Below are 27126 nucleotides of genomic sequence, written 5' to 3'. Positions count from 1 at the left end.
CCTATTGGTTCTGTTTCTGTGGTGAATCCTGACTAATACATGTAGTATAGGAAATAAAAATTTCACTGGATAGGCTAAATAGCAAATTAGACATGACAGAAAAAAAAAAAGATCGGTGAACTTGAAGACAGGATAAACTGAAGCACAAAGAGAGAAAAAAGCATTAACAGAGCTTCAGTGACTTGTTGGACAATTGGTCTTACATACCTATAATTAGAGTCCCAGGAGAAGAGTAGAGAAGGTGTGGGTATTTGAAAAAAAATAATGACCAAACATTTTCCAAATTTGATGAAAAATATAAATCCATAGATCCAAGAAACTCCATGAATTTCAATCAGGATAAACACAAAGAAAACCACACCAAGGCACATCACAACCAAATTGCTGAAAACCAATGTGAAGCAAAAGAAAAAAAAAAACCCTTAAATTCAGGCCCAGAAAAATCTTAGCCTGTGGTAAGGATCAAATTGATGACATGGCTGTCATACCCATGGTTGAAAACTCTGAATGAACTAAGAGGTGAATCTTTTCAAATGGACAAACTGACTCAGGGAAAAGAGACTTGAAGGGGTGCTCTCCCATCTAAGTCTGAGAGAACCAACTTAACTGTGATTAATTACCCCAAAACTTAGTGTCTTAAAGGAAGTGGAGGCCAATGGGAATAAGAGAGGAAAGAAATTCAGCAAATTTAAAATGTATATCTAAAATAAAAACTATAAATGAATGTGGCTATTGGTATATAGAGTTGTCTAGAATCAAATAGATAAGAAGACTGCTATGTCTTTGAGTTGTACTGTAAAAATCATCACAATTCTGGACTGAAAAGCCTTGTGACTGTTCAAGTTTTAATTCTTGGGATTGCAAAACTCTACAGGCAGGAAACAGGCTGAGAAACCTGCTCATCCCCCAAGGAGGGCATATTCTCCAGTGCTCACTGTAGATGTGGCTGAGGAGGATAATGGGTTGGGAGATGGAATGCACTTCTCAGAACAGCAGATGTTATTGCCCCAAGAATCATGCTTCACACAAGCCATTTAAAAGCTGGAAGGCAAAAGGAGGGTTCCTCACTAATCTCCTTCTCTTTATCAGGGAGAGAAACCTTTCACAGAACACCCAACAGACTACTCCTCAGGTCCCATGGGCCAGGATTGGATCTTGTGCCCAAATTCTAGCTGCAAGGGAGGCTGGTGTCTGGTATTTTGAGCCTCAATTATAGGAGATGGATTCTACCAGCAGGGGAGAAATAGGGCTTGTGGGAAGACTACTGGATAGGCAACCCATAGTGTTTGCCCCACCCCAGGAGCACCAAGAGTGAGAAACAAGGTCATAACAGTGGGGTCCTGGGGACAACTAACATTTCATGGAGCTCCATATATGTGGTCAAGGAAAGAGAGTCTTAGTTTCTGAGTAACACGTTGCCCCAAAACTTAGTAGCTTAAAGCAACAAACATTTATGTTCTCACAATTTCTGAGGGGCAGAAACCTGAGAACAGCTTATCTGGGTAGTTCTGGTTTAAGATCTCTCAAGAGGTTGCAACCAAGCTGTTGGCCGAGGCTGTGTTACCTAAAACCTTGATTTGGGCTGGAGGATCTACTTCCACAAAGGCTTACTCATAGGACTATTGGTTGAAGTCCTCAGTTCCTCACTGGCTATCGTCTGGAAACCTCAGTTCCTTACCCAGTGGGCCTCTCCTTGGACAGCCTGAGGGTCCTCAATATATGGCAGCTGGCTTCTCCCAAAGTAAGTGGTCCAAGAGAGAGAATGAGAGGAAGACCAACTTGGAAGCCACGCCGTCTGATAACCTAATCTCAGAAGTGATACGCCGTCACTTCAGCTATATTCTATCGGCCACACTGTCCAACCCTGGTACAATGTGGGAAGTGATTATGTAACGTGAACTCCAGGAGGTGAGAATCTTTGGGGGCCATCTTGGAGACTGGCCACCACAGAGCCCTTGAAGGAGACAGAGGAGAAGACATCAAAAGAGATGGGTTGATATCACAGAGACCAACAGTGAGAGTTCCAGAAGAGAAGTGTTTAATAGTTTTCAATACAACAGTGAGAACCAGTAGCTAAGGACTGAGAAATGTCCATTGGATTTGTCAGTCAGGGTCAGTAAGAACATTAAGAGCGATTAAGAGCAGCTTCAGTTGACCAGTTTGCAGTGGACTGAGGTTTAAGTGGGTGGTGAGCAATTGGAAAACAGCAAGTGTGGACAGCTTTTTTGAGAAGGTTGGTTGAGAAGGAAGGGAGATTTGGACAGAAGCTAGAGGAGGACATGGAAGCTTTCATTTTGGGGAACATAAGGGGCCTGAGTAGATTTTTAGGCAGAGGAGAAGCAGCCAGTGGACTGGAAGAGGTGAAGATCCAGGAGAGGACAGCATGACGGATGGGGTGGGCTCTTGGAGGAGGCAGGAGAATTAGAGGTCAAAGGCACAGGTGGGACGCTTGCCTTTAAACAGAGAGACACCTCATCCTCTGAGGCTTCAGTGAGGGAGGCAGGACGTCTGACTAGTGCAAGACCTGAGGGTGAGGATGCCCAGGAATTGAGAACTCGTAGCTGATGGCCTCAGGTACAAGGCCAGAAAGAGTAGGAGGCAAGGTCACAGAGAGCAGAGAGTGAACAATGATGTCAGTTACCTTGGTGATTGCTTACAGATGCAGAAAGGCTCGGAAACACTCTGTTCTCATAGACAGGGCAAGCCCTTCCCTTGTAATCTAATTTCACTTTCTATCTCTCAGCAAACTCATTTTTCATAGTTGCTGATGTCTTCAGACAGCACCTGTCTGAGTTACCACAAGGTATGGATTAATGGGGTTGAAATGTATGAGGGTGGGAGATACCATAACTCAGTGGGTGTGGAGAATCATGACATCTAGGCAGGGCAGGAACCTCCAAGGTCTCATTGAACGTTCCATGCAAAGGTCTGTCTTAGCATCAAGGGTTTGTCCATCCTCTGCTTGATCGTCCATCCTCTGCCTGATCACTCACTACCTCTAGGGAGAGTCTTTCCATTTTCAATCCAATCCTTAGGTCTTTTCCTTCAGCAGGGCCGAAGTCTGACTCCCTGTGTCCCTCGGGTCCTACAGGAAGTCCCAGATCAAGTCCTTCTCCCACCTGACAGCCTTCAGAGATGTTTCTCCTCTAGAATAAATCTTCCCTGTTTCTTCACCCTCCCTCATATAGCAGGGTTTTCTGACCCCTCCTCAGAGCCGCCTTCTCCTCCAGATTTCCTTCAAGAAAACAATGGTCCTCAAGATTCAGCTGTGACCTGGCCCTGTGGCTTTCTTCTGAGCGCCCAAAGTGCTTAGATGAATGCCAGCAACTCACAACCACCTAATGCTTATGGGTGATTGCTGGAAACTTCTCCAGTTCTTTCTCTTCCAGAATGGTTCAGTCAGACTGGTGGTCTTTTAAGTTTTCTCACCATCCCTAAGCATGATCGAATCCTGCATTTTGGCCTGCAGAAAGAGGTTCCAGATTCTCATTTTGGATTTGTGACTAGTGTGGCGTTATCTTCATAGGTCACTTAAACCTCTCTGAATTTCAGGGTAGCCTTGACAACACCTCAGGTTAGTGTTCTGAAATATTAACTAATGTTTTACTTCTCTGGTATTTCCCCCTTCCATACTTTGCTCCTTTCCTCTCATCCGCACCCAAATTCTGTCCTGTGCTGTTGTCTCAGGGAAGGACTGTGGTCTTGGAAGGCAGGGAAAGGAGGCTCCTGGTTTTGAGTTGAAAATTCTTGGGCCATAAGGCAGCATAAAGGGCTCACACCAGCAAAATTCAGAAGAAAACTGGAGCAATGATTCCACTCTTCAGATTTGCAGAAAGTTCCCCCACACCAGGATGGCCCCAAAGAACAGGAATGACCCAAGAGTGACACGGCACTAGATGAGAGAGAGAGACCGGCAAGGGTCTTGCAAGGGGACAAAGGCCATCTCCACAGCAACTTGCAGGACCAATGAACAAGGACAGGCATAGTGGTGGACATCACAAATGACAGTGAAGACCAGATGCCTGGATACCACTTAAGCTTCCGGGAAATTAAAAAGGAGAGGACTCCAAATTGGCTGGGATTACACCACTACTACTGTGGCAGAATAAGGCCTTGAAATAGAAACAGAGTAGCAAAGACTGGGGACAGTTCTGTTTCTGTCATTCCTGAGATGGTGGGCTGAAATTCCACTCTCCCCACACCCCTGCGCAAAGGAGCAAGTCACCCACTCTAAGAGGTTCCAATATTTTTATCTTTCCTAAATGAAGCACAGAGGGGTTGAATGGTGGTTCCAAACCACAGCACAGTAAATATTCAGTGTCTATGCTGCCAGATAGAGCTCCTGTACCTGCTCCACCCCTCTTACCCACCTCTCTCCCTCCTGGCCCATATCTTCATTTAGCCCGTGCTCCCATCCTCCACCGTCATCACCTCTTTTGGAAACTGACTCATTCCTCTGCTCTTCTCAAATCCTTTGCGCTCAAAAACCAAACCCTTACAATGTGGAAATGGCAGCAACCAGCGGCTCATGACCTAATGAAGCCAATTCGCGACAGGTGAAGTTTGCAGCTACAGTTTGTGCCAATGGGTTCTCACGTAGGAGGTGATTTAGAAACCACCATGATGCCGCAAGACGTAATTCTTGGCTTTGCTTTGAACTTGTCAGATAGGCTCAAAGAAAGGAAAGTCCTGGCCAAAAAAGCAAGAAGTTAATTAAGGGTGAAGGCCGTAATGTGACCATGAAGGCTCAGTTCCTACAGTTAACCCATTGGATACGATGTTTTCATAAACCCCAATGAGCTTTAGATGAGGAGACATGGCCTAAGGAAGACAGCAGCAAAGATGAACATGTGGCCTTGTATCATTCTAAGTCTCTGCTCCACTCTTCCCTGGGCCCAGAAAGCCTCCCTTCTCTCTCTGGAGTCGGGTTCCCTCACTGCTGAAGGGTAAGCGCCAAGGCAGGCCCAGTGAGTCCTGTCATGCCTGTCTCCCCCCACGCCCCCCGCCTTCTCCTGCACATTCTCAAAACACAAGGCTCCAACTCCAACTCTCACTTGCCCTTATTTCTTTTAGCCTGTATAATAGCCTGCCTTTTCACATTCTACCTCCCCCAACTGAGTTCTTTGAGGAGCAAGGGTTGCATCTAATTCACATCAGTGCTTACTGAGGGCCCAGCCGAACCCAGGCCTGGCGGGAGCAGACGCCTGGTGGTATCTACTGAATTGGACAAAATCAATCTACACAGTGGGAGAGCTGACGCATGGTCCCACGAGTTATGGGATTCTGTTGACTTGAATTCCACAAGAAGAACGTCTCAGTCGGGTTAGACTTAGCTGCCTGGGACAGGCGGGCAGAGTATGGATGTGGAATGAAAAATACGTGGCAAAGCTCTTCAGATTATTTAGCCATTTGAGGAAGGGCATGAGTGGGAGTTTGCAGCAAAGCCATGCATGATCTCTTGGGAAACATTCCCACCAGCCAGACTTCATTTCCCTGGGGAGTGACCTGTAGGCCTCCTGCGATGCCTCTGTAAGGGTGCCTTTCTCTTCTCTCTTTGGAGCACCTCTTTCTCCAACATTTCACAGTAATGATCACAGTAATGATGGCCTGACACTGTGACTTTGACCCACTGTAGACAAATACTTTTTCTTCTTAACAGGCCCCATGTTTCGGCACCCCGGAGCAGAAGCATTTGACAGGGAAATAGTGTCCTCGTTGAAAGCCTGGGTTCTGCTCAAGATGAATCAGGAGCTTTTAGTCCAGGGTGAGTGGGGTTGGGGCTAAGTCAAACACATACTCTTTTAGGACACATCGGGGTGCCAGTGACAGAAAACCCATTTCATTGAGCTTGAACAAAAAGAGAATTATTAGAACATATTCCTGAAAAATCCAACATAGCTCTGGCTTCAGGTGCAGCATGTTCCAGGGTTTCAAATTGTCACTAGGAAACAGTCTTGGTCCATTTCTCAGCCCTATTCTTTTCTGGTTGTCTTCATATTCAGGCTCCAACTTGTGGTTAGATGGCCATCATCAGCTCCAGGCTACACTCTCCTAGATTCAAACTCAGCAGAAAAGAGGAGCTTTTCCTCCCCTAATTATGGAAAACAATGTTTTGACCTGGCTGTCATTGGCACAGATTGGGTCATGTGTCTATCCCTGAACCAATCACTGAAGCCAAGAGGGTGGAACTGCACTGATTGGCTAATCCTGGATCACATGGTCAACCTACGTTGCATGGTCCCATTCAAAATCACATAGACACAGAGTGAAAAGGACAAATTGTTCCCCCAAGGAAATCTGGGATGCTGGTTCCATGAGGAGAGTAAGGATATCATAAGATGTAACAGAAACAAGTATCCAGCACACAACTAAAGAGAAAACCACATTATCAGCAGCCCATAATCCATGCTACATGGGTGCGCAGTTGGGGTCCTAGAAACACCTACATCTATATGAGGAATCACAAAACTTTTTGTGCTGTTAAAATATTTAAATGTATTTTTACTGATAAAGAGGTTATGGGGTCCACAGCACCATGAACCATGTGGACATTTATTGGTTGCCTCCCAGGACCTGCTTGCTCCTCCCCATAACCCTGTTTTTTGTGTGAGGATAATGATTCGGGAGGGTGGACCCTACACTCACTCCACACCAGGGGTGAAACCACTTAGCACGTTCCCTCCTCCTGCCCACCGGGATTGGTCCAGAGTGAGCACATGACCCGAGCCAGTCCAATTAGAATGAACCTCATTACCAGGACTTTTGCTGGCAATGCTAGGGTAAGATGCTCTTTCTCTTTGACAGGATATGAACGAGAAAGGATGTAGCACTGGGAGCTGTGGGCAGCCATCTTGGGACCACAAAGGAAGTGAGGCTGAGGGTGTCATAGCAGAAGAAGCAGGGGTGGGGGATGGAGGGAGGGAGGTAGAGAGAGAGAGAGGAATAGAAAGTGAAAGAAAGAGAGAGAGATAAAGGAAGGAGGGAGGGAAGGAAGAAAGAAACTGAGTCTTTAGTGACGCTGAAACTCTATATCAAACATCACCTGAAGCCAGACCCGCCTATGGATTTTTCACTCATATGAGTCAGTACCTTCACTTTATTATTCCAGCCAGTTTAAATCAGACTTTCTATTACTTGCAACCCAGAACATTCTAAACATTTCTGAGCTGCTTCCAAGTCTGGGCAGCCTGTGGAAGTGGCTGTAAACAGGCTGTCTACCCCGAGTGTCATGACAGATAAGAGGTGGAGGGTGACTCCCCTCAGAGTGGTTGGCAGACCTTCCTTTAGAGATCCAGTGTTCCTTGGTATCTGGGAGTATGCTCTTTTAAGGTTCTGTGGCCTGGCAAGAGGTTTAGAATTCCGTCACTGGGCAGCTATGTGCCTACACCTCCAGGCACCCTGCGGATGGAGCTCTGGACTCAGATGGGGGTGGAGGGGAAGGGAGGAGCTTAGATGCAACCACTGAAATGCCTGATTCTTTTTTTTTAAGATTTTTTTTTTTTTTTTGGATGAGGACCATCTTCAAAGTCTTTATTGAATTTGTCACAATATTGTTTCTGTTTTTGGCCTTCTGGCCGCAAGGCATGTGGGACCCCAGCTCCGCGACCAGGGATCGAACTCACACCCCCGACATTGGAAGGCAAAGTCCTAACCACTGGATTGCCAGGCAAGTTCCATGAAATGCCTGATTCTTGAATTTCCTTGTCTTGGTGCCCACGTAGGTGATGGCAAGGAGTCAGGTGTGTGCTTAGTTGACAGTTCAGAGAAGGACTGGGGTCTTTTCATCAAGAGTCTGCCTTCTGCAGGGTTAGCTTTTAACCTTGGTGTAGTGGATGCTGGGATTCAGCACCCAGATCCCCTCCAGGACAGAGGCGCTGGTTCCCCAGCCACAGGGGCGTTGCTACTGATGGCTCACACTTGGCTAAAGGGAACAGCGTCACCCAAGATCACACTCCCTCCCTGGTGGGTAGCCTGCATCCCAGGACTGGAGGGAGAATGGAGGTACAGAGACCAATCCTCCTTCAATTCAGGGCAACTCTGCCGGGCCTCCCCCTCCCGGCTTTCCATGGGGTTGACAGAGACCCCTTACTACTGCCGTGCAATTAAACTTCTTCCTCTGCCCTGTCCCACTGCCCTGGTCCCCCAGTATACCCCCTGCATGCAAATCTCTTTCTCAAAGTCTGTCTGTTTGGGGATCCCACCCAACAAATGACACTAGGTCAGGTAGGTGGTTGTCTACATGGCATGATATTAGAGGCCTGATCCCAATTACTTCTTTTCCTGGGTGCAATAGTTCCTGGTAATAGTGGTGGAAAGGAAATGGAGTTGAAAAGCACAGACAACTGGTTTGTGTTTTATTTAAACGCAGAATTTTTTTTCTTGTTAGAGAAGGAATATATGCTCATTGTAGGAAAATTTAGAATAGCCAAGTTAATTAATACCCATAAATCTTTCCATGAGAAGCAATGATGGTTTCTTGTGATTTGAGTTTGAAAATATGTTTTGAGTCCTTTCTATGTACTAGTGGTTCATGCCCCACCCCACAAAACCCCACGCGGTAGCCTCAGTACTCCTTTCTGCAGAACAGACAAGGGAGACTCAGAGCTGTGTCGTGACTTATTGGGTTACTCAGAAGGCAAACAGCAGGCAGATAAAGCTCATGGCTTCTGACTGCAGACTCACAGCTTTTCTCACCACATCCCAGACCAACAGATTCATGTCAGAGTTTCTGGAGCATGTGCTTTTGATGGGGCAGAGTGGCTGGTATGGAAGAAAAGTTCGTAGGCCAGTAGTCTGAAGCCTTCCCTCTGGTCCTGGCTCTGCCATTTACTTGCTGGGTGACCTTGGACACGTCTTTTTACCTGGCGCATCCTCAGCGTGGGGTTACCAACATGCAGCGTGCTATAGATAATGGTTCGCGGGCCCCGTGGTGCTGGCTGCCTGCAGGGGGCACCACCAAGAAGAAAAAACACCAAGAGGAGGGAGTGGGACTCCCCTCCCAAAGACCACATTCCCTCTGTTAACCACCCCCCTGCCCCCTTGGCCTCCCAGGGGCACTGGGATGGGTGCTCCTGAAGCCTTGGGAGCCTCCAACAAAACCAGAACCACGTCAGGGTGGAGCCCAGAGCTGGAACCTCCCACGTCTGTGTAAAAGGCTTCATTTATCTTTCTTAGTTCTCTTTGGCCAAGGGAGATGACAAGGGAATGTTTTACTTACTTTCCTTCTTTTTTCTTAAGGAAAATTTTCCATTGTGGAAATGGCATGTGTTTATTTTTAGAAACCCAGCCACAGGGATCTATAACTTCTAGGGGAGGGAGGCGGCTCAGGAGACCAGTGCTGACCCTCCTGTATTAGAGGCGGATCTGGGTTTCTTTAGCCCTGGGTTCCTCCCTCCGAGGCCTCTCTCCTTTCCTTGTAGCAGAGCAGGGATCTTGCTCATGGACGAGAAGGAGAATGACAAAGAGGACTGAAGTCCAGGGATTACAGTAGCGAGAGCGTTATAACCACTGGTTGACATTCGTTGAGCGCTTACTGGGTGCCAGGCACTGGGCTGTGTGCTTTATACACTGAATGCTCCCGATAACCCTGGGAAGTAGGAATTCTCATCTGCACTTTACAAGGGAGAAAATCAAGTCTCAGAGAAGTAGTTACCAGCCCAAAGTGATGAAGTAAGAATTACACACAGGTTTGTCTGACCCCAGCACCACACTGACAGTCTTATGCCTGAAGCAGAAACAGAGAGCTGTGTGCTCACTATTGCAGGCAGGAGCCCTCTGTTGGGGAAAAGGAACTGAACCCCAGGGAAGAGGCAGGCGCTTCCCAATAACCCAGCTCACCTCAGTCAGCTCTCCCCAGCGGGGGCGGCAGGGCCAGGCATCTCCCTAAAGCAGGTGGCTTCTTCCACGGGACCCACAGCGGTTCACTTCCTCCCCATTTGGCCCCAGGCCCTGCTTCTGGAAAATGCTTTCTTGGGTAGAAGGGGGTGAAAGAGGAGGCATCCAGGGAGGGCACTGGATCAGAAGCATTGCTGGAGGTGGGGTTCCACCCTGAGCACATTTCCCAGTGGGGTGTAACGAGATAGGGGATGGGCCCCGTGACCAGGCTCCCTGGCTTCCCACCCTGCCTTTCTGATGGTGCGACTTTGGGTGATTCATATAACCTCTTCTCCCTGAGTTTTCTCTTTTGTTTAATGGGGAATAGAAATACCTATGGCTGTGATGATTTCATCGTGTGAGATGAGGTATATAAAACACTTAGAACAGCCCCTGGCACACAGTCAATTCTTAACAAAAATTAGCTGCTATTATTCTCCAGAAGTAACTCATTTTCACCAAGTAGATCACGATGAATAAATAGTCACAGATATAAACAAAGTATAAATGGTCACGCAGGAGACGCAGTGCTTTTTTACGTTTGCTGTCCCACCTCAAGTTCTTCTTGCCTGAACCCCTGGAGGCACTTGCAGTGACCAAAAGAACCTGATGGGGTTGGGGACACTGGGTCTTTCTGTTCCAGAAGGTTCCAGTATGGTTCTGAAGTTCTATGGGGTACCATCTGGGACCCTCCTCTCCAGGTTCAGCTAGGATTTATTTAGCTAAGAAAAAGGACAGCATCTGACATTCTGGAAGAGTTTGTTCTTCCTCCCACCCTTTTTTATAATCCTTTCTTGCGTCTTTTGGGCCTATGCTTGTAAGATATGTACCCAGATTAGGTTGGTAATGCCTTAGCATCTTCTGCAGCAGCATCGTGATCGATCTACATGATTACTGCCATCATCACCAATATCATTTCCATCAAATCTGAACCGTCATCACCACCACCTCCATTTTTGGCAGCACCATTTCATCACCATAACCACCTCCATCACTGATGTTGTCTTTGCCATCTTCATTTTCATTTATCACCGTTAGGCTCCCTCTCACATGATCGTCTTTATACTTCCACGATCACCTTCTGCTCAGGGTCAGTCAGAACCCTTTGGTAGCAAGTGACAGAAACCCAAGTCAACTAGTTTAACTGGAAAGGTCAAGACCTTCCTAGGGATGACTGTTCCCAAGGGACTCACACACCAAAAGGATGCTCCATCTCTTATCTCCGCTTCTCTCTGCTGTTCATTTAATTTTCTTCTGTAGACAGACACCTGTCCGTGTGAGCCAGGGATTTACATCCTGGCTGCTCAGTGACCCAAAAGCAAAAGAATTTTCATCTCCGAAGCTCAGATTGAAAAATCCCAGGGAAGTTCCCTGCTTGGTTCAGCTTGGTTACCTTCTGGGCCAATCACAATGGCTAGAAATGTGTGCTCTTGTGATTAGCCCAGGTTGGTCATGTGCCAAGCACAGACATGGCAACTGGGAGAAACATGGTGAGCAGGCGTATAACCTAGTTTGTATCCACATTGACCTATCCCACCTAACACGACCACCCCTGTCGTCTCTACCACCACCTCCACCCCCACCATCACTACCATTCCTACCATCATCACTCTCGTCCTGAGGATTATAATGCGCCAAGCCCTGCACTTCACATTTGGAACCTCAACAAATTTGAATCTGATGATGTCTCCAGCCCTTCAGGAATTTTCCATCTCTGGAAAACAAGAAAGTTGACATGTTCAAGGAGCTGGACTGCTAGTCCTTGGCCATGGGATGGAGCAAATAGGGGAGCTGTGGGGACAGAGTCCAGCACCTCTGCAGCACTGACCCTAATCCCTGGGCAGGCCCAGCGTAGCAGCAGCCTGTGCCTAGCCCAGAGAGGGCGCCATTCCTTCAAACGTGCAAAATTCCCGCACCAGCCCATGGCCTGCGCCTGTAGGAGCCCTCAGCACGTCTGCCCCCCTTCTCTGGGGGGTGGGGCTTGCTTTTGGATCCATGCCTCCTGCTCCTGCTCCATCTCCAAGCAAACATCTGTTTCCAGATGTTGTCCCAGAGCCATATAAAGCCAAAGGAAGACTCAAATTAATATACCTACAGCAGACCCAACTGTCACTGGCAAGCTAGCGTCAGGAACGGATCACTCAGGGAAAGCAAGAGCCCTCATTTCTTGATGGGACATATAGGAAAGACAAACAGGGCATTTCCCTCCCAACTTTAGAAATGACCTTAACAAAGCAACAGGCTTTAGGAAAAGGAGAAAGAAAAAGAAGTCCTTTGTAATGAAGTTTACAGGAACAAATGTTCCAGGCGGTTCTGCTTTCACAGCTACTGCTGGTGAAGGAACAAGAGGGAGCAAAGCTCTGTGGGGAGGGCAAAGCCTCCTCTGGATTTACTGGCCATCGGCTGCAGTCCACACACTGGGCCGAACTTGAACCTGGGGGCTGTGCCATACCTGGTAGGGAAGAGACCTGGCCCAGATCCAGCGCTGCCACTAGTATGCTGTGTGACCTTAGACCACATTCTGACCTCTCTGTGCGCAGTTTCTGCAGGAGTCATATACCAGTGGAGGCTTGGGGGATTTATAACGGTTCTTCTGAGCAAGGGGTATTACCCCCCTTGCTCAGAAGTGAAGTAGGGTCCACTTCAATCCAGGAGAGCCGCTGCTAAGTTGAGGCTTAGAGACAGAGCTCCGTGGTCAAGACAAAGAGTTCCACAGCGATGGGGGTGGGCAGAAGGCTGGGGACAGGAGAGCACGCAGAGATACAACACCATAACTTGCAGTTCCCAGATGCTGGTAAACAAGAATCTGCTTCAGTAAACTAATTGTGCTCTTCATTACCCATCTGTCAGCAACCAAAAACATCTGTCTCTTAACCCGCAGTTGCCTGCCTTTCTGACAGCTCTTCTCCCCGTCAGGGAGAGCTTGAGTCCTAGGCTTCTTCTCCAAATACATGCTTGGGGCACCCTTCCACCATCCCTAGGCTGAGGCCCAGATTCCAAGCCCTGTTTCCACGGGCTGACAGCTCAGAGGGGCTACGTCTCACTCTCACTCCTGAAATGATTGTTCTTCCTCCAAAAAGCTGCAAATGGGGCCTTAATGGATGCATTTGCTCGAGTCTTCTGACGTCTGGCTGCAGCGTGACCATCACCATCATCTCTTTTGGATTTTGTGCTTTATTAGAGTCTTGCACACATGGTCTCATTTGAGTCTCTCAGCACTCCCCTGAGTAGGAATTAATATTCTCTTGCCCCAGGCAGGAGGCTGAGATCCAGAGAGGTGAAGACACTACCTGAAAGGAACACAGTTTGCAGATGGAGAGGCCAGGATTCAGCATTTCTGGATTTCAAAGGTGGTGCTTTGTTTTAGCTCAGCCTGAGTCAGCAAAATGGTTTCACCCCAAGCGCTAACCTCAATAGATTGATAATAGCTTCCTGCTTTGAGAAGCCTAAGCAGAGTGTTTGTGTGTGTGTGTGAGTATGTATGTGTGTGTGTATGTTAGGAGTGGTGTTCTATAGTTGATTAGTGATGTCTGCTGATCACGAATGGGAGTGTTGGTATGTATGCCAAACGTGACCATACCATGCCACCTGAGACGAGAGGAATGGAAGGGACAGATGGTTAGGGCTGTTGGGGGCCAGGTGGTCACATGATACATCCCTGGCAAGGATGTACCACAAAAGTTTGGAACTTGTGCTCTATTATCCCAGTCCTCTCCTCTGTCTGGATCTTGCCATGCTCAAGGGCCCTGCTCAGTACTCACTTCTACCAGGAAGCCATCCTGCACCTTTACCCAACTCTAAGTCTCCACCTTTCTCTCCTTCTCCAAGTCCCGAGTCACTACTCATCTGCCTGTTTGTTTGGCCCAGTTCAGTTCATTCTGCCTGGAACTGCTGTTCTCTTTCCTGTGCATGTAGGTTCCTACAAAGGCCCCATGGGACCACATGCTCTGTGAGCACCTGACACTGGGTCTTGTTCCCACCAGGAGCTCAATAGTAGGTGTGGACTGACTGATGGATCAATGACCTGCACCATCCCTCCTCTCAGTTGCAGGAACACAGAGTTTGGGAGGAGATGTGAACTCTTGTTTGGTCTTTTCTGTATGTCCCCAGTCTCTGCAGCTATTATCATGGCAATGATGGGCTGTGTTGAGTACCGACATGGCACTGAACATGCACCATCGCATCCAATACTCACAGTGGCCCTAGGAGATAGGAATTGTTCTCCCCATAGTTCATATTTTAAAAGCAGGTGCAGAAGTGGTTAAGAATCCACCTGCCAATGCAGAGGACACGGGATTGATCCCTGGTCCAGGAAGATCCCGCATGCTGCGGAGCAACTAAGCCCGTGCGCCACAACTACTGAGCCTGCGCTCTAGAGCCCACAAGCCACAACTACTGAGCCCGTGTGCCACAACTACTGAATCCCGAGCACCTAGAGCCCGTGCTCTGCAAAGAGAAGCCACCGCAATGAGAAGCCTGCACACTGCAATGAAGAGTAGCCCCTGCTTGCCGTAACTAGAGAAAGCCCGTGCACAGCAACGAAGACCCAACACAGCCAAAAATAAATAAATTAAATAAATAAATTAAAAAAAAAAAAGCAGGTGCAGAGAGGCTACACAATTTGCCCAAGATCACACAGCTAGTAAACAGTGGAGCCAGCACCTGAAACCACTCAGAACAGCCTCCAAGTGAGCAGGAAATGGGTTCCAGAGCTGTCCATGAAATGAGGCCAGGTAGGAGATTTGTGCCGAATTATTCTTGAACCACCTGAGACCAGAGGGATGTGGGCTGTTTGGAGCCTCCAGCTGTTCCTGCAAGAGGTCATCAGGAGAAAGCTGGGAAGGGTCTGGGCAGTAGAGTGGACAGTTGGGCATGACCTTTGCTAACCACAATATTCCCCAGATCCAACTTTTTAGGGTCAAGTGAGTCTATGGACAGGTCCACTAGCCCACCCTACCAGGCATTCTTCTCAGGCTGGGGTAGACAGCTACATCTGTGGATTCCATCTGGAACCAGGTTCATAGGTAGTTCCCTCCCCAGCAAGAATCTGGGCTTGGCCAGGTGGCTTGTTTTAGCCAATGAGACATTAGCAAGTGTCACACAAGCAGAGGCGTCATAAACACTTGCCACTGGCACTTGAAATCTCCCTTTGAAAGCCAGCCACCATGCTATAAAGAAGCTCAGGATAGACTGTGGGATGATAAGAGGCCACCTAGAGTGGCCCCACGGGGAAGAGAGGCCATCTGGAATGTTCCAACCCCAGCCGAGCTCCCAGCCAAGCTTCCACAACACAGCCTCATGTGTGACCTCAGCTATGTTACTTGGAACAGAAGAACCACTCCACTGAGCACTATCAACTCACAGAATTGTGAGAAATAAGAAATCATTCTGTTTAAGGAACTAAGGTTTGGGGCCATCTGTGATGCTGCTATAGATGCCTGAAATACTGTCCTGGTTACTGCACTCTCTCTCCTAGGCACGGTTGGGGTCCTGACCATTCAGAAGCATGCACATGTTCTCATATACACATCTCGACCAAAGCAGATTGTACACGGGTAGGTCAGCACACACCCATTCTGGGCACATGTACATATGGGGGTACATCCTCATCCACGCACACGCTGGGGGTGGCTTGGAGACAGCCCAGTTGTACTGTGGGGCAGCTCTGGTCACCCACAGCATTTGCACTCCCCTGCATGTGCCTCCTTGTACGTGTGTGCAGAAATGTGCATGATCTCATGTACCAAAGCACAGGAGCAGAAAAAGGCAAGTACACACAGTGAGACCCTAGGTAGAGGGAACTGGGGGGGGGGGGGTCACACCCCAACACACGTGCACACAATCATTCATGGCCTGAAACCATAAGTATCCAAACTCCTCCAAGCCCTTCAGCCTGCTGAACAGGGTCCCCCAGCGTTTTCATCAGCGTGGCCTCTGCACTTGGCTCTGCTCTCTACTTAATGAGAGAGTTTGTTTTGGCCCCAGTTAACAAGGCTCCCAGGGCCTCCTGGGCAGGCTGGCCCTCCCCCGCACATCTGCAGCCCCTGCCCCTCGACACCCATCCTCAGCTCTGCAGAGTCACAGCCCGTGAGCTGATTGGCGTGGCTGTGTGGGAAGGAAGTGGGGACTCAGGAAAAGGCACTTCCAAATGTCCTATCTGCAGCTCCAAGCAGGGGCCTCGGGCTGGCCCCCAAAACCCCAATGCACTCTCCTCAGAGACACTGCATGCTACTGTCCTCTAACCTGGGGCAAACTAATTTAATCTCAGAGCCTGTACAAGGGCAAGATTGAGAGCTTGAGCCCAAGAGAATGCCTGCCTTGCTCACCTTATTTCTACTCCAGGCCTGGCCTTGGTTCATTCTCTTTGGGATCCCCATCTGGTGCAGGTCAGTACCTCCCAACGCCCAGCACAGGGGCAAAGCCCCTTCAATGGCTCCCCTTTGCCCTCAGGACAAAGTCCGAATCCTCTGTCCTCCTCAGCCCCTGCACACCTCTTCAGCAGAAGCCTCCACCCTGTCCCTTTGCACTCCATATTTCAGCCTTAGTGAACCACTGACAATTTCCCCAAAACACCACACTGTTTCTCCCCTCCAGGCTTTTGTACAGGTAGGTTCCCCTGTTTGGCGTGCCCTCCCTGCACCCCTTTATCTGATTAACTCTGCTCAGCCTTCAGGTCTCATCCCCCGAGCACCCTCTCTGTCCTGCATTGTAGCTCCCTGTCGGCCTCCACCATTAGTCTGCCTTGTTCACCACTGTGTCCCCAGCACCAGCACAGGGCTTGGCAAGTGCTCCATAAATATTTGCTGAATGGGTGAATGTGTGAGTTAGGAAGGCCCTTATACATCCCAGTTCTCCTTGCCTTTCCTTGCCCATGAGTTTCTAAATCTTACATAAAAGGAAGTAGATGCACAGGTTAATGTAGCTGGGAGAGAACCAGAACTAGAATCCATCCAACCATCCATTCATTCATTTGCTCATTCATTCATTCATTTGCTCATTCACTCATTCATTCGCTCATTCACTCATTCAAACCACTATTTCTTGGGCATCTACACTGTGCTGAGTACTGAGCATACAGAGATAAATACAGTCATCCTGATCTCTAGAAACTCATAGCCTAGGGCAGGGAAAAGACACAGGTCATAGTTAGGACATGATTTAGCCTACACAAGACAGACCAGGATAACAGTGGCTCAAATGAAGTAAGTTACTTCACTCGTGTGAAAGTCTCAGCTTGTCTGGCACCTCAACTCCACAAAGTCACCAGGGGCCCAGGCTCCTTCTATCTTGTTGCTCACTACATGCAGGAGTCAGAAGCAGAGCTGAGAAGCAGGGCTGTGATGCCCATGATCATAAAGCCTGGGAGAGAAATAAGGAACAGGGAGTCTGCGGTGTATGGGAGAGATTATGGTAGGTCCCCAGGCCAGGCCTCCTTGGGTGAGGTTTCCCAGTTGGGGCTACTGTGTGGGAGAGTTGGACCTGTTTAGAGGACTGGGCATGGGGCAGGCAGCGGAGCAGAGAAATCCAAAAGGAAGGACAGATCTGAAAGAAACTAAGCAGGTGGAATCTACGGAACTTGATCCCAATTGGATGAAGGGGGTAAGGGTGAGGGAGGAGGTGAACATCCAGCCTGAGCCTCAGGACGATGCCTATGCCACACACCGAGGGAATGAAAACCAGGCAGTGGCGGGGGAAGCTGACTGTGAGGTGAGGTGGTGGGGGAGGAGAGCACCAAACAGAGCTGCCAGAAGCAGCTGGAGACACAGGTGAGAAATGCTGGGAGATGTGGGCTGTGGGTTTGCATGGGAAAGTCATCATCAGAGATGGAAACGAGCCCAGGAGGGACAAGTTCCCCCACTGTCCCGTGTGCAGTGCAGTGACCTTCTGACCTTGGATGTACATCCCAATCCCTTGGGGAGCTTCTGTAAGCAGGATGGGAACCTGGGCTTCCCTGTGCCCCTACTCCCACCACAGAGATTCTGACTCAGTAAGATGGAGTGAGGCCCTTTCTGTGGCTCTGGCTTCTTTTACTTGCAGGAGAAGAAACCCAACTCAAACCGGCTTGAGCAAAAATGAGTCCTGTAAATGCAGGGTGCAGGCATGGATGAGCTTCGGCACAGTTTGATCCAAGGGTTTAAATACTGTCTTCATGACTCAGTCTCTCCGCCTCTGCTTGCCTCCTGTGTTGGTTTCATTCTCAGGCAGGATCTTTAAGAACACAGGCAAGTTGCCCACTGCAGTAGTTGTTACTGTTTCAGAAAGCCCTTTGCAAAGAAATAGCATTCCCTTCCCAATCATTCCAGCCTGATTCTCCTTAGCCTGAACTGGGCCACATACCCATCTTGGGCCCAATCACTGTAGCCAGGGGAGATGGAGATGCTAATTGGTTAGATTAGTTCACATACCCTAGAGCCAGGTATGGGGTCAACCCCACTAGAGCCACAGGGACTCAGCTTGGAGCCATTGGCAGGATTTTAAGGTACAGAGAACAGGTGAGTGAAGGATGGACTTCACTGGCAGAGGGACCAGCACGAGCAAATATGTGGAAGCAGAAAAACACAGAAAATACTTTAGAAACAGTACAACTTGTGTGTACAGGGACATTTTTTCTTAGCTTTCCATTCTGGCACCCAAGAGTATCTGTTTTTATCTAGGAGTGGAATCATGACCACAGATTAAAGTCAAACTCTTTGAGTTAGCACTGAAAGTCTATCTTCTTGCTACAAACAAGAAATTCTGTTTTCTAGAGATGTTAACTCCAACATTGACAGAACATTGATCCAACATTGACAGAGAATTCCTGAGTTTCTGTGACCCCAGAGCCCCCTGGATGCCTCAGGGTTCAGGCATGTCATTTCTTTCTTTTTTTTTTTTTTATAAATTTATTTTATTTATTTGTTTTTGGCTACGTTGGGTCTTCGTTGCTGAGCGTGGGTTTTCTCTAGTTGTGGCGAGTGGGTACTACCCTTCTTGTGGTGCATGGGCTTCTCATTGCGGTGGCCTCTCTTGTTGCAGAGCACGGGCTCTAGGCACATGGGCTTCAGTAGTTGTGGCACGCAGGCTCAGTAGTTGTGGCTCGCAGGCTCTAGAGCGCAGGCTCAGTAGTTGTGGCGCACGGGCTTAGTTGCTCCGCGGCATGTGGGATCTTCCCGGACCAGGGCTCGAACCCGTGTCTCCTGCATTGGCAAGTGGACTCTTAACCACTGTGCCACCAGGGAAGCCACCAGACATGTCACTTCTGATGCAAGGGTCAGGCTAGTACTGCTGCACCCTCCCCCTTCAGCTCCCAATCACAGAGGATGCTGTAGCCCCAAACCTTTTAGGTTTCACTGCAGTAGCATTCCTGAGGGTCCCAAAGTCTTAAAAGGCAAAAGATCAGCTTGTGGAATAAGGAAGGAATGAAACTACCCTCCTAGTTTAATTCCTCCATTCCCACTACCATTCCTGGGGGGTGGGTTGTGTTGGGGCATGTGGAGGTGGAGCCAAATCAAAGTCCCTGGATCCCTGGGCTTGTACCTCTCAGTACAGAAATTCTCTGGCGCCCCCTGGTGGTCATCAACACCACTGTGTTCTCTCAGGGATTACTCTCTATAGCTCAATTGAGATATCCATCACAGGGTAAGGAAACAGACACACTTACCCAATGTCCCACATCAAGGAAATGCTAGAGCTGGAACTGACCCAGAGCTCCTGGCCACCAGTCCTTTCCGCAGCATCACTTTCTATCCCTGTAGTCCTCCCTAGTGGCTAACTGACCTGGCAGGCAATGTTATAACATTTATTATTTATGATATAAGTACTATGTTACTCTGTTAAATATGCCACACTCTGAGGTGTGCTGTGATACTGGATTATATATTAAGCCTGATCAGGTCAATATATAAAACATGAAATTGGCAACCCTGTTATTATAAAATGGAATCACAGAAACACTCCTGTCACCCTACCCACCTCAGTTTTACATTTCAGGGACCAGCCTTTTATGCCCTACGCCCCCCCCCCCACCCACTGTTCCTGGGAAGTAGGCTTTCTCCATAAACTCTGTCCCATCACCTCATTCGCAAGAATGTCAAGAGGTGCAAGGAGATAAAGTCTCGTGGGATACAAATGTTACTTAAAATGGGAGAGGTGACAAGAGAAGAGAGGAAACTACAAAATGCCCTTCAGGCAGCGTTCTCTACTGGAACATAGGAAATGACAGCAGGAGGGAGCAGAGGAGAGAATTGCTCACCTTTAATGGCTGCGATGTTTGGGGCAGGCTGGTCTGACAGCGGAGGGCTGGAACAGGTCTCAGATCAATGGCAGACAAGAGGAGGGGTGAGGACTGGCAGGCGGCAGGACTGACTGGCCCACTGGATACCCTGGAATAACCCTCTGCTCAGTTTTTATTCACCTGTACCTTATGTCTTGGTCCTAAAAGAGAGACAAGGGCACCAGTTCTGCTACCCCCCTGGAGGGCTGACTCTTCACACTGGAGTAAAAATGCGGTTGGAGAAATGAGCCCCACCCAAGACGCTGGGGCAGCTGTAGGACGTGGGAGGTACGGAGACCAAGGTGGAGCTGGTTTGGGTAGGAAGAGAGAGGATGAGACAGGACAGGGGTGCCCAGTGGCAGCTGAAGGGATTCAGATAGTCCTGCTCGGGAGATAAAGATCCATCTAGACGCCTGACAGTAACTCAGCCGGGCTCCTTGGAGGATCCCAAAAGCTGGCTTTGCCAACTTGTTAGAAAGCAGAGTGATGCCTGGACCCATGACTTATGAGGAAAGCAAAGAGGGCCCTCAGTGTGAATTCGGAGAAAGGGAGAGAAGTGAAGCCCCGGCTCCACTCCACACCCCCTTCCTGCCTATAAATAACCCCAAGTGTTGCTTCAAAGGGGACAGGGAGCGCGGGAGAGGGGCTCCCAGGGCCGGTGGGTGGGGGCAGCAGGCGCTGCAGACCACGCCCCCCACCCCGGCCGAGTTTGCATAAATAAACAAATCCAAGCCGTCGGCCCTGCAGGAGGTGGAGGAGGAGCGGGGAGGAGGAGAAGGGAGCGGGGCGGGAGAGATTAGTTTGGGAAGTAGCACGGATTGCTCATCCGATCCGTGCAGCCGCAGCTAGTGTGTCAAGTTACAGAGGCGCCGGAATCGGCCCCAGCGCTCCTCGGCAGCGGCCACGACCCACCTCTGCCCGTGGGGCCCTCCACGTGCACCCCTTCGCCCCGGGACTGAAACTGGCTCGCCCGGGAGACGGGAGACACCAAGAAGGACAGACGGCGCAGAACCAACTCCAGGACTCTGCAGATACTTGAAGGGAAAGACGGGGCGGAAAGGAGAGCCGACCAGATTCCCCTAACTTTCCTGGACTTGGAACGTTCTTCGAAGTAACTTTTTTTTTCTCACCTGGGTGTATCCCCATTACTGCTGGTTGTGTTTTTTCGGCTTTCCCCCTCCAGCTGCTATTTTTTCCATCCTCTTTGCCGAGAGCCAAGGATAGGGACATTTTCCAGCGACACAAGCCCTTTCCCCCTGCCCCGCAGCTTGGATCGCGCCTTTGGACAGCGGCTCTCGCCTTTATTTATTCTATTTATTTATTTATTGGTTCTCAATACGCGAGGGGATGGTAGCAGAGCGCTCCCGCAAAGCGACAGCCGCTGGTGCCCGCGGCCCTGGGGAGCTGGACGCGCCCGGGACGGTGGCGCTGGCGGTGGCGCCGGCGGAGCGCTGCGCGCGGCTGCCGAGCCCGGGGTCGTGCGGGCTACTGGCGCTGGCCTTCTGCTCGCTGGCGCTCAGCCTGCTCGCCCACTTTCGGACAGCCGAGCTGCAGGCCCGGGTGCAGCGCCTGGAAGCAGACCGTGGGGAGCAGCAAATGGAGCCGGCTATTTTGGGACGAGTCAACCAACTGCTGGATGAGGTCTGTGCTCTTTGTTGCTGCCTTTTATCCCTCCCCGCGGCGCCCCCTCGCGCAGCCTCCAAACTCTGAACCAGCCAGTGCCCGTGGGCTCTTGCTCTTTCCGCCACGCCGTGCGCCCCGGCCTCGCACCAGTTGTCTGCGGGAGGGGTGGGGGCAGGGACGGACGCCGTCCTGCAGGGTGCCAGGAAGACCCGGGCGGCTAGCGCGGGACCCCTCAGCTCCAGCCTTTGGCAGGCGTCTCCCGCGTTCCGCGCCGGGGTCGCCCTGAGCGCGCGGGGCAGGTGGAGGAAAGGCAAGGCGCGGAGGCGCGCAAAGGCGGCCAGGCGCCACTTCTCCCTCCCGGCACCCCGCCAGGGTGTTGTGAGAGCCGCCCAGCGCCCACGCGGTGGGACTTGAGCCCGATGACCGGGGCCGAGGCTTGCTGGGCCCCCGCGGCCCTCCCCATCTATCCCTCGACGATCAGTGCTGCCTTTTATTGCCATGTTCCTTTGGGAAGAGAGAGCGAGTGAGTTATCCATGGGGCTGAGAGGGACAGGGGGGCAGTCCTTGCAAGGGGTGGTGTCCTGGTCCCTGCCCAGAACGCTAGGGCCCAGGTGTTGGTCGTTCTGGTTCTGCTGTCCTTGGGCATGAATAAGCCCTTTCCCTCTTGTTCTGAAGCTGGGTTTCTTGTCCCTGGTTCCCTGGAATGGTCCCCAACATTTTGTGTCGGTGTGTCTCTCTGGGAAAAGGATGCTGAGCTTTCTCCCATTTCCAAAATGTCCTTGAACCCAAGTGTATTAGAAGCCACTAGTGTCTCTTAGCCAGGGCAATCTCGGGAGTTCATGAAAAGACCACAGGAAGTAGGGACATACAGTCTCATTAGTGCCACCAGAGTAAAGGCTGGGCCAGGAGACCATGAGGCCTGGTGACTTCTGAGAATCTGGACAGCACAGGGATCCAGGGCCCAGATGAAGGGGAGGACCCACAGGTAAAGGCCACAGCAGTCTGGGAAGAACTCTTGGAACAGGCTGGCCATGGAAGGTTTCCGAGGGGACGAACTGGGAGGGGACCTCTTACTTAGTAGGAGGTGGTATGGAACAGTGACGAGCAGGAGGTGGAGCCCAGCAGGCCTGGTTTTTATCCCCACTCTGCTACTTAAGCTGTGCAACTTGGGGTGAATACCCTAACTCCTCTGAGTTCCACTCTACCATCAAAACGGTGGTGATGACAGCAAGCATCAGAGCCCAGCTCTAACTGCAGCGGGTGCCGATGGTGCACCCGTTCCCCACAGCCGGGCTCTTCTTGGGTGCCTCTACCAGGCAAAGGCTGCTCCTTGCCAAAGTAGCTCTCCAGGGTGATCACGGAGAGCGAGGTCAGAGGGCCAGAGCAGACAGGGTGGTCACAGGGCAAGTTTACTGATGCCAGAGGTGCACCCATGACTGCTACTTTCAGCTCATTCCCATGCCCCACCGGGCCTCAGAGAAGCTGGAGGGCTCTGTCAGGCCACCCAAGGTCCCCTGGGACTCCGAGGGACGCCTCTGGACTCAGCAGTCCCGGCAGGCGGCCTTTGCCGGCTGGTTGACAGTGCACATGGGACTGCTGGGTGGTGGGGAGGGTGTCAGGACAGTGAGGGCTGCCCCAGGGATTCCTGGGGCCCTGGCTGCTGAGGGACAAACATCTGACCCTGAATGTTCCGCTCAGTTCCTCTCTGCATCCTCTCCCCTTCCTGGCCCCTCCTGCTGGCCAGGGCATGCCCCAGCCCTTTCCCAGATCTTGGCTTCCTCTGCTTAAGACTTAGCCAGGCCGAGCATCATACTCTCAGGGCCTTGGGGCTGACAGTGTTATTATCTGCCAGGCTGAGTCCTCCTCTCCAAATTCCTACTGACTTCTAGACCCCCATTTTACAGATGGGGAAACTAAGGCCCAGAGAAGGGCAGTAGGTTACGCAGAGCCATGTGGCAAGATCCAGGACTGGAACCTAAGCTTCCAGTGACCTCGCCTCCAGTGCCTTCCCCACTCTGCCCGCCACCTTCCTTCGTTCATCCTCATGCATTCATTCGGCAATTGAACCTGAGAGCCAGCTGTGGGTCAGGCGTTGTGGGGGCACACTTCTGCCCTTTGGAACTTACAGGCAAATAGGACACAGAGAAGAGAATGGGCAGTGACCACGTCGTGTGAAAAAAGCTACGATAATGGAAGCAGAGGAGATCTGGGGAATGGATTACCATGCAGCTACCCGATGGCAGGGGCTTCCTGGGAAAGTGATTTTCAAGTGAAGACTTAAAGGGTGAATAGGAGTTTTCCAGGCAAGTGGGGATGAGTACGGGGCAAAGGGAACAACTTCTGGAAGCCGAAAGCCAGAGGGAGGGGTTTGCCTTGGGGAACTGAGCGGTGGAAGATATGGCTGGAGAGAGACAGGCAGCCTAGGTCAAGAGGGGCCTTAGAGACGGTTCATTCTTTGTAAGAGCACTGGAGAGCCGTGGAAGGGTCTTGAGGAAGGCAGCAACGTACGTAGAATGAGTGGAAGAGCAGGGCAGAGCAGGGAGGCCAAACAAGAGGCTAGTGCAGCCAGAGGGGACACTGACTGGTCAGGGGCACTAGCGGGACAGAGGAATGAATGGAAATGGCAGCCGCAGTGGTGGGAACTGAGACCAGTAGCAGAGGGCGTTGGGACCAGAGGGGGGGAGCAGTCCTGTGGGTAGAGGGGGCAGGTGGTCTAGTCTGTATGGCGATAACCCCAGGAGGCCTCCCCTGGATGGGGCCTGCAGTCCAGTGGCTCCGGAAGGGACACTCTAAGGTCTGCCCTGTCCAATATGGTAACCATTAGTCACATGTCACTCATTATATTTAAATTAAATAAAATCTAAAATGTAGTTCCTTGGTCACATTAGCCATCTTTCAAAGAAGTGCTCAATAGGTACCTGTAGCTAGTGGCCACCAGATAGACAGCACAGCCATAGAACATGCACGTCACCGCAGAAAGGTCCACGGGATGACGCTGTGCTAGGAGCAGGCAGCTTCTAGGCCATCAAAGGTGTTCAGGAGCAACTGGAGGCCCTTCCTCCACCCTTTCCTTTCCTAGGTCTGTTCTCCCAGGTCAGAGCAAAGGGCAAAGGTGAGGAAGGGTGAGGAGAGAAGTGAGAACTGGGACCAGTGGAAACCCCTGGGTGAGAAGGCCTGGCAGAGGAGAGAGGGGGAATGGTTTTGTTGCAGAATGATTCTGTGAAATGGACATGCAGAGGGTTCGTGCCTGCGAGGGGCACAAAGGCACCCCATGTGCCAGGATTCCAGCTAGGCTTTGCCAGCCGTGTGGCCTTAGGTAAGCTATGCCCTGCACCTGCACCTCAGATTCCTTCTCTGTAAAGGTCTGAAGAGCTCCCAGGGACCCGGGGCAGGCAGTCCATCCCGGAGCAGGTGAGCCCGGGCCACTCCCTGAAGGATGGAGGCAGGGCATCGGTCAGAGCGATCCTGGGGAGGCACACAGCCTGGGCAACGCGCTGGAGGCAGGAATCCGGGGGCACATGCGCACCACTCATCCCAGTGGGGAAAGCAGCATGCTGGGGGCAGAGGCTGTGACTGTGAGACAGGAGGAAGAGGGAGCTGGCAGGCCAGGCTGAGGATACCCAGTAGGGAGAAGAGCCTGGAATGAGGTGAGCTGGGGCTGACGTGAGCAGAGGCCCAGATCTGAGTGGCTGAGCCACTGGGAGGGGTGGGTCAGGGCCAGGAGAGGAGCATGGGGGCAGGAGCCAGCTCAGGGGAGCTGGGAGTGTGGCTTCCAGGCCTCAGCTCCAGCTCTTCCCCCATCAGCGCCTCTCTCCCGGTCTGGGACCCTTAATGAGCGCTCCAGCTGCCTGTTACTTGATTTGCTTGCTGTAAAAAAAGAAACTGGAATGGCCCAAATGGAGGAAATCAGATGTCACCTAGGGCTGGGCAGACGGTGTGCGGTGATAGAGAAGAGGGTGGAATTTAAACTTGCCAAATCCATTTTGCAGGCCAAGGGGGAGCAAGGGGTGTCAGCAGCCTCCTTCAGGGTGAACGCTGAGGGATGCCAGGCAGACTTCCCATCCCCAACAGCAAGAGTAACAGCAGCTCTGATAGGAGTGTCCCGCATTTATAGGGTGTGTACAATGGCCCAGTGCTGCGTGTATTATCTCTTTCACTCCTCACGACTTCCCTAAGGATTGATACTCTCATTACCCCATTTTATAGCTGAGAAAACTGATGTCACTGTACCTCCATCTCACTGTCTGTGATCCAGTCCTTTGGGTGTTGAGGGCATTTTCCACCCCAGGAAACCCCTGGGCGAGGAAGTGGTTGAAACTTCCAAGCTAAAATGTTGAGGGAACCCCAGGCAGACTCCCACATCCCTAAAAATAATAATAGCAACCATTGTAACAGGAATGTTTTACATTTATGGAGTGTGTACAGGAGCCCCTTATTGCACTCTTTCCAGGAGCATTTGGAGGAGAGATCAGAGCAGTGGCTGAGAGATTGGGGCTCTGGATGGGGTCCTCTAGGATTGAGGACAGGAGCAGGCTCTTAAAGGGAGAGTGTGTGAATGGTGGGGTGTGGGCCTGTGTAGAGTGTCCTGTGTACATCACAGCTGCCTGGACCTCAGTTAATGGACAGACCTTAGTTCCAGGTGCCCTCAGAAGCAGCCAGCGCTCCACTGAGTCAATCCTAATACTACTCCTCTTTCCACGCTGTGAGTAAATGACTAGTCTTATGGGGAATTAATAGAGGGAAGATCCTCAGAGACCCTTGAGTCCAGTCCCCTCACTCTACTGATGGGAAAACAGGTCCAAAGCTGCACACCAGGTATCAGAGGAGCTGGAGGTAGAACCCGTGTCTCCATCAGTCACGTCTCCTCCAACCACACCTTCTCCTTTCTGGACAGTAGTAATTGTCTGACCAAGTGGTGGCCAAGACAAGGCAAGTGTACACTCCACTCTCCACTTCTTGGCCCTCATCAGACATTATTAATTGATTGCCACACACTTTCACATTGAGCTTACATACAGCTTCAGAATCCTTTTCAACACTGTTCCAGGAAACTGCTACCCAACTAGCAAGAGTTGAGGTTCAAGATAAAGAGCTATTTCCTGATTCTAATTAATTTTTTAAAATACAGAGCAATATTTACTATAGATAAAACTAGGGAGAGCTGTTAAAGTTTTATTGCTTCTCCAAAGGCCTTAAAACTAGCAAGTAGCTCCAAACCAGACTGAGGACCTCATTAAGTAGCCAGCCCTTGTAAGAAGATGGTGGGAGAAAGTCAAAGTATCTGAAACAGTATGCCATCTGCCTTATGCACAGTTTCACAATTTGACACCCTCAGAAAGATGCCTTTTTCCCTTATTCCTAATCATTCCAGACTTGCC

General features: G+C 50.5%; 1 protein-coding gene across 5 annotated transcripts in view; it reads left to right on the top strand.

Moving 5' to 3' along the window:
• The window catches only part of FAM241B (family with sequence similarity 241 member B), a 162071-nt gene that overhangs the window by 121330 nt on the left and 13615 nt on the right, over window positions 1–27126 (top strand). For 2 of the 5 annotated variants that reach the window (XR_009498107.1, XR_009498106.1), the window contains 2 exons: window positions 5660–5764; window positions 7582–7660. The exons of 2 other annotated variants lie outside the window; for them this stretch is intronic. The gene's annotated coding sequence lies outside the window, so the exon portion shown is untranslated. Of the gene's footprint in view, window positions 1–5659; window positions 5765–7581; window positions 7661–27126 lie in introns of those variants that run through there. One more of the 5 variants, XR_009498110.1, reaches the window with a different exon arrangement.

Source organism: Balaenoptera ricei, chromosome 16 (assembly GCF_028023285.1).
Source record: "Balaenoptera ricei isolate mBalRic1 chromosome 16, mBalRic1.hap2, whole genome shotgun sequence".
In the NCBI taxonomy this organism is placed as follows: Eukaryota; Metazoa; Chordata; class Mammalia; order Artiodactyla; family Balaenopteridae; genus Balaenoptera; species Balaenoptera ricei.
The sequence above is the reverse complement of the archived record's forward strand: the minus strand, read 5'-3'. Positions and strand labels throughout refer to the sequence as shown.